The sequence below is a fragment of the Leptonychotes weddellii genome, chromosome 12 (genome assembly GCF_054177405.1).
Source record: "Leptonychotes weddellii isolate Sample4059 chromosome 12, ASM5417740v2, whole genome shotgun sequence".
NCBI classification, from domain to species: Eukaryota; Metazoa; Chordata; class Mammalia; order Carnivora; family Phocidae; genus Leptonychotes; species Leptonychotes weddellii.
In genome coordinates this window covers 47,743,907-47,759,171 of record NC_138380.1, presented here as the reverse complement: position 1 = coordinate 47,759,171, position 15,265 = coordinate 47,743,907, and positions in this window count along the sequence as shown.

The window sequence follows — 15,265 nt, the reverse complement described above, 5'->3', positions numbered from 1 at the left end:
ATTCCTATAGTTCAATCCACAACGACTTTTAATCAGTTTAAAAAATCTCAGAGAACCGAGTGCACCAATTCTGTGACTTCAAAGTAAGTCGGTTAATCTCTCTAGCCCACAGCTCCCTTACTAGGAAAATGATGTTTCTTCTAAGAGTCAACATGAGCTTGGCACAAGTGTAAACTTAGTTACCACTGTTTCCTATCTCTCTGACCCTTCTGGTTAATTCCATAAACTTCCACCCCTATACCAGGCTGAAATCCATCTCACTCTCAGATCTCTCTGGTTTTAAAGAAAGTGGGTCGTGGCTTGTTTTTGTTCTCAGGTATGAAAGGTTGCTCTCCTCCCATCCTGGCCCACCTGGCCAGGGTTCTCACACAGCTGTTGCTTAGAAAATTCTTGCTTAGTGAAGAGACAAAGGAAGGAATGCATGGATGAATGGATTAACTTGTTCATTCATTCAACACATACTTACTGAGTGTCTATTATATACCAGAGAGAGTAGTTCAGTAAGAACATGATACCCCTATTAGGTGGAGGTGAGGGGCCAGGGGAAGCTTCCCTAAGTAAGTGAAAACTGGCTGAGACCTGAAGGAAGAGTGGGAGGTAACTCTACCAGGAGCATTCACAAGACCAAAGGCCCTTTAGCTGGAAAGAAGAAAGAAATCAACGGCTGAATGAAGGAATGAGGGAATGAATGAGTGAAGTAAAGGACCAATGAATTGGGCAGCTGGCTTTACCCTTGGTTACCGGCACTCTACCTCTCATTGGGGTTCTTTTTAGAAAGAAATTAGCACCTCTTTGTTGAAGGACACATATGGTTACATTTCATTAGTCTGCAAAGCAGGCGTGAGTTCCCCGGACACCTGCCACTGTGGTTGGAAAAGAATTTTGCAGTATCTATCTAAACATTTCCTCGGTTCCGATTGTGTGGAAAGCAGTCATTATCCAAATGGAGGGCTGAGAAATTTCAGACTTCTGCTACTTCAGGGGATTCGCTCCTCTCATCTCTTCACTAATTCACCCCCAGTTTTTCCAAAGGATAGCTTCCATATCAGCCCTTTCCATTATCAACATAATTGAAACACCTCCCCATATTGGCTATAGCAATTTCGATTTTTTAAAAAATTTTGCAATAAAACCCAGTAAATCCAGTACAGAATTTAACCGCGTCTTTCTTAAGGTGAAAATCCTCAAGGGAGATAAGTTTACTAAGCAGAAAGGCAAGAAAAAACTTTTGTCATTCCTGAGAAGGGGGGGCGGGAGGGGGGAAAAAAAACCCTGTAAATGTCACTACTGACTAATCCCATCTATTTTTGGAAGGCCCTGGGGGGTTCTAGGGCTTTCCCTGTGGTAAATTAAACAGCAGCATTCCTCTGAAAAAGGAATGTGGGGCATTTGCTCCCGGGAGCACTGACCTGCAGCCTGAAAGGTGAGTGGGAATTTGGGGGGCGGGGTGCAGTTTCCAGTTGCACCCCTACCTGCCCTGGGGTACTGCAGGTCACTGGCATTTTTAAAGCCCATGAATCAAGCGTGACCCTCATCTGCGAGCTTTCCCAGGGCCCCTGTGGACTTGCGATGGTGGTCTTTTAGCACTTGCCTCCCCTGCTGTGTCTACTAGTATTGACTCCATTTTCACCTGACTTAGACAGTGGATGGTGAGGTCAGATGCCCAGATCTGGCTCTACGTATGAGCCTGCCCTGAGCTCTATCAAATCAGTGTGAGTCCCATGAAAAATGTCACTTGTTAAAAGTTCAGAAAGCGTTTTGTTGTGAACAAATGGCATTTACATGATACTGATATTCACTGGAGGAGTAAAGCTGGGCACACTGGGAAGTACGTTCTTGCCATGTTTTTAAGTTGCACCACGCTTGTAAGTACTTCTCACATCGGCCACTTTGTGTCTTCCCATATCAGGTTGATGGCGTTACACGGAAAATAAATTTTTGCAGTGGTGGTTCATTACACGAGCCTCTCTACTTTTGTGTATATTTGAGATTTACCATGATAAGTGGAAAGAAAAATAAATAAGCACAGCATTTTACGTGCTGTAGGATCCTTGATGCTTTTACTTTCTGCTCTTCAGCCAAACTGAAGACATCCACAAGTGAGAAACCTCTGAAAGCGGAGCTGCCCCAAATCCCAGCTCATTTTCCTCAGTTGCTTAGAAGTGGGGCTCATTTTTTTTGCATTTTACATCCCACCAATACTTCCATAAAGGAACTCCGTCTCATCAGGATTAAAATTAAAGGTTCATTTCTTCTAAGAGGGAAATTACATATTAACAGGCATTCTGATGTTATTCTTACCTTTTACCTAAAAGGTAAAGGTTTTAAGGACATTTATAATTGCAATGTTAGTACTGGAAGTAAATTTTATTCCTCTGTCTAGAAAACATATTAGCAAATGATGATGTCACGGTAGTTGAATTTTGCAATACAACAATTGAGGATTTTTACAACTACCTTAAGTCTAAACCACAACACAGATAAGTAAAACACTGAAAATGAATTCTGTAATTGTCATTGCCACAAAAAAAAATCCATTGAACATTTACAAAGTTAATAACAAGGCATAGCATGCTTGCAGATAATCACGGCGGTGAAACTACACTGGTTTCTTAGGAACTGTTATAAAAACTCCACATCCCACCTACACAACTTCGGGTCACCAGTGTTCTACTCCTAGTTGAAAACCATTCTCTCAGCAGATGTTTTTAATACACCCAAGGCCAGGACAAATTGGCATTTCCTTTCCCCCTGCCCTGTAGATGGAGACGAATGGACGCACGAAAGAGGCGGGGCAGAGAGCTGAGGACTCCATGCCAACTCTCACCAGAGCGCTATTCCCACCCCACCCCGCAATACCCCAGCTTGGCCCTGACGTCAAACCAGCTTCCTGGGCTCTGGATGAGAGCAGAAAACAAATTCCTCATGCTCCATTAAAGCGTCCACTGGTTATTCAAAAGAAAACCTTAGAATCTGCTTGATAATATGGATCATTTTGAACTAACAGGATGATAATGGCCAGTCTGAACTGGTGAAAACCTCCTTTATGCTTTAATGTGATTTAGAGGACAATTTTTAAAAGTAGTTTTATCACATTCAAAATCATGGTGTAAATCTAAGGTAGGCTAACAAAGGACTGTTTTATGGGTATCTCTTGCTTGGTGACTCCATAAGAAAGACTCTCAATGTAGTCATTTCTTAAATTCTAAAATGTCCAAATACCAATGAGCTTGGTAACCATTTGTTTTTTTTTAGCTTTTTGTTTGTCTGTTTTTAAGATTTTTTTTATAAAATTCTATTCCCATTCCAACATAATAGCAATGGATTTTGCCCAGTTTACCTTCTCATATCTACTATTTGTCTAGTCTATATTAATGAGGTTATGAACTCTTATTAGAACATCGGTTGCATGCAAGATTTTAAGAAGTAAAAGCTGCAACACCAGGCTTTCTTTTAAGAATCCCTGCTCCAGGACAAAGGGGCAACGAGCAATCTGCAAGAGCAAATGCAGAGTGAAGCATGAAACAAGGACATCAACACAGCTTCCCGGAGGTGGACAAGCAGTGCCTGGGGCCCCATGCCAAAGATGAGTGTGTGCTGTATGAGTTCAGCATGCACATCCACGGTGCACACACACAGCACGCACACTTATTCCATAGGTCAGTCTCCTTCCTCTTACACGTAGCTATCCTGTAGAAGTTGGTATACTGACCCATATTCCAGAATCCTGTGGGAGCCTCACCCCACACCTAAGTACTCTCACTTTATTAAAGGGCAGATTCAAAATCCCAAGATGCTCTTTCAGATTAAACAAGACTTGGAAGAATAAGTTTTCTTGCAAACTATAATACAAGTTCAGGGAGAAGATGTGACTTGGCTAGAGGAGATAAGAATAAATATACAGGCAGAGCTTCTAGGTCCACTTAAAGAATTAAAAGTTTGCGTTTATTCACTCAAAACGCGTTAAAATGGCATTGCAAAAAAGTTGTTAAGGAGAAAAAAATCTAAGCAGCCAAGGGAGTCTGTGTATGGGACTTCAGTTTCAGGTGTGGGTAGAGTGAAATACCAACAGGAAACAGGGAGATTAAAAGTCTCACAATGAGACAGGTACACAGCCACCGACATCGGCCCTTTTGCTAACCTTTGTGAGACTGAGCTATCAGAATACTTGCAAGGCAGGTTTATGTCCTCCAGTCAAGAGATTAGACAACTCCTCTCTGGGGAAACTGAATATTCCAGGAGAAGCCTGCCCCCACTTTCTGCATATACTGATATTTAAGGTCTTAAAACAATGGAAAAATCAAGAGCCCTTCCAGATATCTCTTCAGAAAAGCCCACCAACTAATAAGCCCCACCTACATCAAACTTCCAATGCACATTTTAGTATCTCTCCCTTAAAAATAAGTAACCAAGACATTTGAAAAAAGCCACCCCCTTCTTTTGAAAGAAATAGACCAAACACAAAGAAGAACTCAGGAGAAATTTAAAAAATAAGAATTAGAAGAAAAATGTTTTAAGCCAATATTAATTTCCTCAGAGAGCTAAAAAAAGATATATTCATGGCACAAAAACAGACACATAGATCAATGGAACAGAATAGATAGCCAGAAATGGAGCCTCAACTCTATGGTCAACTAATCTTTGACAAAGCAGGAAAGAATGTCCAATGGAAAAAAAGACAGTCTCTTCAACAAATGGTCTTGGGAAATTGGACAGCCACATGTAGAAGAAGGAAACTGGACCATTTACTTACACCATACACAAAAATAGACTCAAAATGGATGAAAGATCTAAATGTGACACAGGAATCCTTCAAAATCCTAGAGGAGAACACAGGCAGCAACCTCTGTGACCTTGGCTGCAGCAACTTCTTGCTAGACACATTGCCAAAGGCAAGAGAAACAAAAGCAAAAATTAACTATTAGGACTTCATCAAGATAAAAAACTTTTGCACAGCAAAGGAAACAGTTGACAAAACCAAAAGACAACCAACAGAATGGGAGAAGATATTTTCAAATGTCTTATCAGATAAAGGACTAGTATCTAAAATCTATAAACTTATAAAACTCAACACCCAAAGAACAAATAATCCAATCAAGAAATGGGCAGAAGACGTGAACAGACATTTCTCCAAAGAAAACATCCAAATGGCCAACAGACATATGAAAAAGTGCTCAACATCACTTGGCATCAGGGAAATACATCAAAACCACAATGAGATGCCACCTCACACCAGTCAGAATGGCTAAAATGAACAAGTCAGAAAACAACAAATGTTGGCGAGGATGTGGAGAAAGGGGAACCCTCTTACACTGTTGGTGGGAATGCAAGCTGGTACAGCCACTTTCAAAGGTTGAAAATAGAGCTACCCTATGACCCAGCAATTGCACTACTAGGGATTTACCCCAAAAATACAAATGGAGTGATCTGAAGGGCCCCTGCACCCCAATATTTATAGCAGCAATGTCCACAATAGCCAAACTGTGGAAAGAGCCCAGATGTCCATCGACAGATCAATGGATAAGAAGATATGGTGTATATATATACAATGGAATACTACTCAACCATCAAAAAAAGTGAAATCTTGCCATTTACAACAACATAGATGGAACTAGAGGATATTATGCGAAGCGAAATAAGTCAACCAGAGAAAGACAATTATCATATGATCTCATTCATATGTGGAATTTAAGAAACAAAACAGAGGATCATAGGAGAAGAGAGTTAAAAATAAAAAAAGATGAAATCAGAGAGGGAGACAAACCATAAGAGACTCTTAATCATAGGAAACAAACTGAGGGTTGCTGGAGGGGAGGGGGTGGGGGGATGGGGTACCGGAGTGATGGACATTAAGGAGGGCATGTGATGTAATGAGCACTGGGTATTATATAAGACTGATGAATCACTGACCTCTACCTCTGAAACTAATAATACATTATATGTTAGTTAATTTAATTTAAATTAAAAAAAATTTTTAAAAATGAACTCTCATTTTCCCAAATGAAAAAAAAGAAGAAGAAGATGTATTCATGTGACAAGACACTATTTTTAAAAAGAGAGCTCTTGGGAATTCTAAATATGACAGCAAAGATGAAAAGTTCAATGGGCTAAATAATAAAACTGATGATGATAATAAATAATAAGCTAATAATAATAAATAATAAATTATAAGCTAAATAAATAATGAGCAAATTCCCAGAAAGAATAGGAAAAAGAGAAAGAAATGGAAAAGAGAAAAAGGGTTTTGTTTGGTTGTTTTTGTTTTTTAAATATAAGATTAATCCAGAAAGGCCAATATCCAGAAAAAGAGAAGAGTGAAAACAGAAAAAGAAAGAGAGGGAGGGAAGGAAAACAGAAACAGAAAGGAAGACATGTAATCCTCATAAATAATGCAGCTCATATGTAGTCGGGGCTGAAGCAATTTAGCACACCATAGAACATTAAGCCAACAATGGCACAAATGGAAAACCATCAAAATTTATAGTAGTCCTCAAAACACTCAGGAACTGGCAGTCCCAGATACTTCAGAACCTGAGGGTTAAGGCAAAGTAAACCAAAGAAAGGCTGAGTGAAGGCGGTTTGAGAAGCAATTAGAGCTTCTATTGCCTCCTGGCTCTGTACCACTGAGTCTACACCCTGCTCTTCCCCACACCATTAGAAAATGGTAGGTTTATTTTTGAAGAAATTCTTTCTGTGTTGGAGGTCAGCTGGCTCAGCCACTGGTTTTGGGAACAGAACCACAAACTAGGGCATATAGTGACCATAAAATGCTGAGACTCCCAGCCCTATTTCCCCAGTTGGCTACCAGAACACTGGCAGCATAACCTTGTGAACTTGACAGGAGAAAAGAAAAGTTTCTTTCTGGAGAATGTGACCACCCCAAAAAAAGGCCAGAAAATGGGCACCCTGGTGGCTCAGCTGGTTAAATGTCTTCCTTTTGCTCAGATCATGATCTTGGGGTCCTGGGATCCAGCCCTGGGTCGGGCTCTCTGCTCGGCAGGGAGTCTGCTTTTCCCTCTCCCTCTGTGATCTCTCTCAAGTAAGTAAATAAAATCTTTAAAAAAAAAAGATTAACTAAATCTTTTAGTTTTAGAAAAAACTAAATCAGTTTTCCTACAATAAACAGTGCTTCATGCTAGGTGAAGCTCAAAGTCAACAAGCCCCATCTATAAGCTCAGAGTTTCCAATCAGTTTTTTAATCTTCTACTCTAACCCAAGGATTACCAGATATCTAAGGAAGGCTGAAAACAAGAAACCTAGATAACAAAACAAATAGATAAAAACAACTTGGAGGAAACATATAGGGATTAAACAAATTAAAAATTGTCATTAGGGGGCACCTGGGTGGCTCAGTCAGTTGAGCGTCCAACTATTGGTTTCAGCTCAGGTCAAGATCTCCTGGTTCTGGGATTGTGCCTGCATTGGGCTCCACACTCACTGGGGATTCTGCTTGAAAGATTTCTCTCTCTCTCTCCCTCTGCCCCTCCCCCAGAAGCATGTTCTCTCTCTCTCTTAAATTAAAAAAAAAAAAAAAGGTGTCATTAATACCCTCAGTAAAATAAGACACAATGTTATACCCTTCAAACAATAATAGTAAACTATGAAAAGGAACATCCAGGTTACAAAAAAGAGAAGTATTAGAAATTAATAAACATTGTGGTAATAATGAGAAACTGAAAACAAGGATCAGAAAATAAAGTGGGGGTATTCTCCTAAAAAGGAGAGTAAAACACAGAGGGAACAACAGAAAAGAAAACATAAAGACATTAGAGGACCAATTGCAGGATTTCCAATGTCTAGTTAACAAGAGTTTCAGAAAGAGGGAACAGAAAACCAAGGGGAGGAAATCATCAATAAAATAATTCAAACAAATTTCTCAGAAGTGAAAGATGGGAGTTTCCGGATTTCCTGAAAGGGCCACTGAGGGCCCAGCATAATAGGTGGATAGGCCCATGCCCAGGAACATTTATGGTGTTTCAGAACACTGGAGACAAAGGGAAGATCATTTTTGTCTTGACTACTAGAGGATATTCTCCACCAAAACGAGAGAGTAAACCAAGAGGAAGAGATAAGGAATCCAACTCAGAAGAAAAACAGGAAATTCCAAGATTGATAGTGAAAGGAATGTCGTAAGATGACAGCTCTACAACAGCATGGAGAGCACTCAACCCAGACAGAACAGGGTTGAGGTGGGGATGGGGAGGCTCTATTTAAGAGAAAAAAAGAGACTGGTAGATTACCTCACTTTGGTTGATCTGTGTCTATTAGAAGGTAGATACAAAGAAAATTAAGTAAATGGCTGGAGTGGGGGTAGGGGGGGCAACAATTAATTTCAGGAAAAACAAGAAGAAAAGAAACAACCACAGTCCACAATGCTCAATTGTGGATTGTATTTCACAGACAAGTTATGTAAGTACAGAAGTTGATTCAATCAAAAAGTGTATTATCTTGGGAGTATGTGACAGAGGAACAGAGGGGAAGATGGTGTAAGAGAGTTGGATGCTTATCTACCATAACAGGTGATAGAAAATGTCTAAAAGTCACAAATCAAAGCAGTATAATCTAGGCATATTATTTGGAAGTGCCAAGATATATACTCCAGAAGAAAGGGCCAAGAGAATCAAAAGTGGTTGCCTCTGGGAAGGGGCACTGGAAGAGGGTAAAGAACAATGCAGGAAACCACTGTGTTTTGTTATAAACTTTTAATACTATTTAACTTTCTAAATGATGTACATGTATACCTTTGATAAAGTAATTGATTTTTAAAAAATATGTTCTATTTTTTCAAAATGAGAAAATAAAACCAGTGTAAAGGACTTTAGTTCTTAATTAAATCAATGAATCAACATGGTAATGGACTATTGACTCCTCCAGATAAGAGGCTGGTCTTATTCTTCTCATTCCCAGTATCCAGCACAAAGTAGGAACTCAATAAATACTTTTTGTTTGACTGATCGTTCTATGGATAAGTATTTTGGGCTACATCAATAGAATGATAGGGGAAAAGTTAATAGATAACACTCACTGAACACTCACAATGTGTCAGTCTTTGGTCTAAGTCCTGGGCATATATCACATCATTTAATTTTCACAACCCCATGAGAAAGATGCTGACATTGTCCCATTTTAGAGACAAGGGAACTGAAGGACAGAGGAGGTTGTATAGTTCATTCTAAGTTACACAGCTAGAAAGTGTCAAAGGTGGATCTACACCCAGTCTGGCCAGCTCTGTAGTCTCCACTCTCTGCTAAGCTTCACAGTCAAGGAGGAGTTGTCCTATGGTCAGGCCACAGTTGGAATAATCTGTTCTGTTTTGAACACACACACGCACACACTCTCACTCTCTCTCTCTCTCTCTTTGGTAGTGGAATATAATCACAGGAGGTTGAACAGGATGTGAGAAGATGAAAAACCATGCAAGCAGGTGTGGTAATAGGAATAGTTTGTCAATGATGACAATCATGTCTAGTGTCTAATCGTGTTTTAAGGGGGCTGATAAAGATGAGGCATTGGACTTATTCTTTGTGTCCCAAGTAAGTAAAACTAGAACCAATGGTAGAGATTATCTGAAGCTGTATTTCGGTTTCAGGAAGAACTTATCCACTGTTCAATGGGAAGTCAACTGCTTTAGAAACTAGATGGTTCCACTACTGAAAATCATTAGCTCATCAAACTCCAGGCTTAGAAGAAAATCTAAAGACATTTCATCTAATCAACCTCAGGATGCTTAAATCACCTTTATATTACCCTCCTCAAAGGTATTCTCAAACATTTCAGAGATAAAGAATACAGCAGGAGAAGCACACTCTTAAAAAAATTTAAAGTTACACATGTACACAATTTAAGGAGTTGAATAGTTCTACAAGGTTTGTTATGAAAAATTAAAGTTCCTCACTGGAGGCATCCACTTTCAATTGTTTTTTTTAGGTAATTCTTTTAAAAAATTTTACCTCTGTATTTCTAAATAATCTCCTTATATTGCTACTTCTTGATTTTTCAGGATTAGGCATTCTCCATTAACTTCCCACAATATTATGATTTTATTCTCTTTCACTCCCCACCCACAATATACCCTCTCCATCTCTTTAAACTCCAAACTATTTAAACACAGTTTATGTAATTTGGGTTAGATCAATATTTTGTATTTACATTATTATAACTAAACACTATTCAGAATTGAATCATGATGCAAACCATGATTTTTTTCCTTTCTTAAACTTCTTTGTGATTGCTCTGGAATTAATAAAAAGTCTCCCTTTTTGCCTTTGCTTATTTTTTTTTAATGTACTTAGTAATACCAATCCTCCATTTTTTGTTCAATATCTGAATTTCTTCTTGAGACATTCATACACATCAGGTTTCTAGCCATTTTACCTCAGAGAAGCCTGTCTCAGAGCCTCCTGGTTTATTATAATGTGGACAGGCTACTGTGTGCCTACCACAGAGTTGCTGTGTGGGAACTGCCTTTACCATCACCTGGAGATTCCCTTCACCTTTCTCCTGTTTCCTGTATCTCTTGTCTCACTCTTATTTGGTTTTCTCCATTGTTTTAGTGGTGTTCATCCCACAGTAGCTTCTTAAGAAAGGCTGTGTGGGAGGTAAAAAAATTTTTAATGTTTTAAGACTAAATATATCTTTATTCTGCCTCACACTTGATTCTAAATTGCATTCTAGCTTCTAGTATTGCTATTGAAAAGTCTAGAGTCATTCTGATAGCCGTTCTTTGTATGTGACCAGTTTTGTCTCCCTTGAAGTTTTTGAGATTGTCCCTTGTCTTGAGTGTCCTGAAATTTCACAATACTGTGCCCTGGGTGTGGGTCTATTTTCTTGCATTGTGCCTGGGTCAATAGGCAATTTCAGACAGGAAACTCATGTCTTCCAGTTCTGGGAAATGTACTTGAATTACTTTGTTGATGACTTCCTCCCCTTGGGTTGTTCTGTTCTCTCTTTTGGACACTTTTATTCAGAAACTGTACTTTCTGGACTGATCCTCTTATTCTTGTATCTTCAATTTATCACTGATGTTTCTATCTTGTTTCTTTCTAATTTCTGAGATATTTCCTCAACAGCATCTTCCAACCCTTCTGTTGAAATATTCACTTTTGGTGTCATTTTGTTAATTTCTGAGAGCATTTTTTGTTATATTGATTGTCTTTTCTAGCATCCTATTTTCATTTTATGGTTAAAATATTTTTTATATAATAATACTTTTTTTCCTTGAAGTTTTTTCCTCTTTGCATAAGTCTCCTTCCCGCCCCCTCCGCCACCCTGAGTTGGCTTTTCCAGTTGTTTATTTCATTATTTCGGTCTCTTTCATTTGAGGCTATTCTTAGGGGTCTGGTATTCCTTGGTTGTCTGCCATATTAAATAGGGACTTAAAAACTGGCTGGAAGCTCTGGCCTTTGAATGGGGTTTGGTCAATTTTAGTTTCACTATAGTGGAACCTAGCTGGGTTGTTTGGTGGGGAACCACCAACATCAGAAACATCAGGTATTTCTTCTTGGATTGGTCAGATACACCAGAGTATAGTCTTCTGTTCTGTTTGGAAGTTGGGAGTCCTGGCTCACAGAATTCTAAGAGTCCATGGGTGTTTTTGGATAATATCTCTGCCACTGTCCTCAACTAGGCTGTAGAAGCAAACAAGTAGAGTGAGTAAGAGCATGAGCTCTGAAGCCAGGATTGATATACCAGCTTTGCCACCGCATGAACTTAGACAAGTTATTTAGCTCCTCTGTGCCTCTGTTACCTCGTCTGTAAAATAGGGTTGGATTAGTTTTCTAGGCTCTATCACAAATTACTATAATATAGAAACTTATAACAATATGCACTTATCATCTCACAACTTCCATGGAGTCAAGGCATGACTTAGGTGGGCATTCTGCTCAGGATCCCAGACAATTGCAATCCAGGTATTGGCTGGGCTGTGCTCTCATCTGAAAGCATAACTGCTTTCAAGTTCACTCAAGTTGTTTGCAGAATTCCTTTCCTTATGTCTGTAAGACTAAGAACCCCTGATTCTTACTGGTTGTCAGCTGAAGGCCACCCTCAGATCCTAGAGATTTTCCTTAGCTTCTAGAAGGTGGCTTCAGTTCCATGCAACATAGCTGCTTACTCCATCAAGCCAGCAAAGAGAGTGTCCAAAGCTAGTCTGCTACCAAAATGGAGCCTTTATATAACATTATATATGTTATATAATCATGAGAGTGACATCCATCATCTTTGCCATATTCTAGTTAGAAGCAAATCACAGATCTCATTCACACTCAAGGGGAAGCGATTATATAAGGGATGTGAACACCAATTTTATATATATATATATTTTATATATAAAAATATATAAATTTTATATATAATTTTTGTATATAAAATAAATTTATATATTTATATAAAATAAATTATATATAAAAGTAAATTATATATAAACATATATTTATATATAATATATAACATATTGTTTTAAATTATATAATTATATATAATTTATAATATATTATAAATATATAATATATATAATATATAATATATATAATAAATATAAATATAAATAATTGCAATTAGGCAATGCCTGTTTATTGCTGGCATTGAATAAATATTAACAATTATTTTTTTCATTATTATTATATTGGATGATATAGAAATATATCAAAGAAATACTATAAAATGAAAAAGCAAGTTGCCAAGCAAGGGACAATATAACATCTCTTGTTTAAAAAATTTAAAACATACAAATATATATACTCATACATATATAGAGAATTTTTTTATTAACCATTAATGTTTGGGGGTGGGGGAATAAGTCTACCCAGAACTGCTGCACAGGTGGGAATGTTGGGAGTCCCAAGATCTTTAAGGACCCTTCTAACCCTGAGAGTCTAAGAAATTACGGATCCAATCCAACTGTACCTTAGCTGATCTCAGTCTAGCAGTGCCAGTAAAAACCAGAAACTTTCTCCTAAATCCATACTTCTAGGCTAGATCTTAATCCCCAAACCATACAATTGAACTTGGCAACAATTTACTGAGAACACTTTATATACAAAGCAATGACTTTGATGCTATGAGAAATGAAAGAGCATTGAAAGAGGTGGTCTTGGAGTGAATTAGATGAACCCACAAGAAACAGTAGGAAACAATACAAGGCAGGTATGATTAAGAGCCAAACTTCTACCACCAATGACACCACTTGTTAATGTTTCTTTATATCTGTTCTTGTGGCTCCCTCACAGTTTTTCATCTTGGAAGGCAATCCCTTAAGGGTACATCCATCCCTCACTGTGGCAAAGGGGAAGGTTTATCCTGATTGATTCGAACCTATCAGGTTCCCGTCTATGGTCAGGAGTGGGTCTATCCCACTAAATGTCAGTAATGTCCCCTTCTTTCATCATGATAATCAAGAATGTCCCCCCACACATTTTCAAATACATTCGGGAATAACTACCCAAAGTTGACAACCACATCTCTCTCTTCTTTTTTTTAAGTAGGCTCCATGTTCAAGCTCTCCAACACAGAGCTTGAACTCATGACACTGAGATCAAGACCTGGGCTGAGATCAAGAGTTTGACACTTAAAGACTGAGACACCCAGGAGCCCCTACTCTCTTTTTAAAAAGGTAGCTGCTTGCCACACCATGGAGGAGGAGCAGAATCAAATTTGGGGCAATAACTACAATACAGTATTATCACCCCCATTATAGAATTGAGAAAACTCAGACTCAGGAAGTTTATAACTTGTCCAAAGTTACTCTGTGATCAAAGGCAAGTCACTTAATTTCTCTGATGCCCAATTACTTCCTCTATTATAAGAAGCTAATAATGCCATCAGAAAGTTTGCAAACTCTGTGCTTACACAAGCTGAACACACATATGCACAAACATGTGGAGCACTTACACATTAACTTGCCTCCACTCCAGAAGAGAACAATGAAAATCTTAGAGATGACATCAAATGGCCTCTCCCAAAATTGTCTCAAATATTATGATCTCACATTCTTTCTCAGTTGAAACACTGTGAGTTTGTGAAAGAGTATTCACTCTTGTGTGTATGTGTACATTATGTGGGTGGGAAATAGGCAGAGTAAGCTTTTTCTGACTTAATTTCTGTCCTCAGTAACCCTGGGGAAAGGATACTACTCAGTTAGTTGGCAACTATGGTAGATTAGCCCGTAAGACTTGACAGATGAATTAGATGTGATCCCCAGAGGTGGGCTATCTGAACACACTTGAAAGGAACAAGACCCAAGCAATAAGGACCCAGCATCTTAGTCAGTGTGCCCTGAATTATCTCACCATCCCATTGTTTATCTCACTCCTGTGCTGCCGACCCTGCCACTACTCAGGCAAAACTGCTCTAAGGCACAAAACTGTGCCTTCCTAGCAACATTCTACTCATGCATAGTAGCCTCTTCCAAAAACACACCCAGTACCTGGAAAATCTTTTCCCACCCTCTGAACAGGCTCCTTTACTACCACCCCAGCCCCAGGTCCTGAAGTCCCAGCCTCCCCTGTTGTCAAGGCCCCACCGATTAATCAGAAAGAGAAGGTAATTTCCTAGCGCCTCTCCCATTACACACTCACCTAAAAGGCCTTTCATCTGTTGTCCAAAAACCCAAGATAAGTATTTCCCAAAGAATAGCTCTTTATTGGTTGGTCTTTCACCTCTCCAGTCTTCCTCATTTTTTCCACAGATAAGTCTGAAGAAGGTAGAAATGGTGTCCAACTTATTTGCAAAGTATCTAACATAATTCTATACTACTCATTCATTCATTCATTCATTCATTCATTCATTCAACAAGTGATAGCATCATCTCTGTGCAAACCTGAATAAGACTCTCTGCCCTCTAGGAGCTTATAGATGAGCAGGAGATAGAGAATACAGACAATTACAATACAGAAAGATGCTTGCCCCCATGGGGCTGCTTTCAAAGCCCCCTCAAGTTGTTTGCAGAATTCATTTCCTTGTGTCTGTAGGACTGAAGACCCTATGCTTAAGAAATAGGGAATTAAAGAGGGTAGCATCGAGGTTGCCCTACTCTTTCCAGATAGACAGTAGAAAGAGGGCATTTCAGGAAAAGTGAACAGCAGATGTTGAGGAACACCCTCAAGAAGACATGACCACCAGATGACCTGTGAGCTGGATCCTGAGCACTCAGAGACTCCTCATCGTTTCCCCTGTCCTTAGAATGTGGATCCTGCTTGCCTTTCCTGGTCCCAGAGGCTGCTCCAAAGACCTACTATTGAGATAGTAATGTGATGTTAAGAACGCCTGC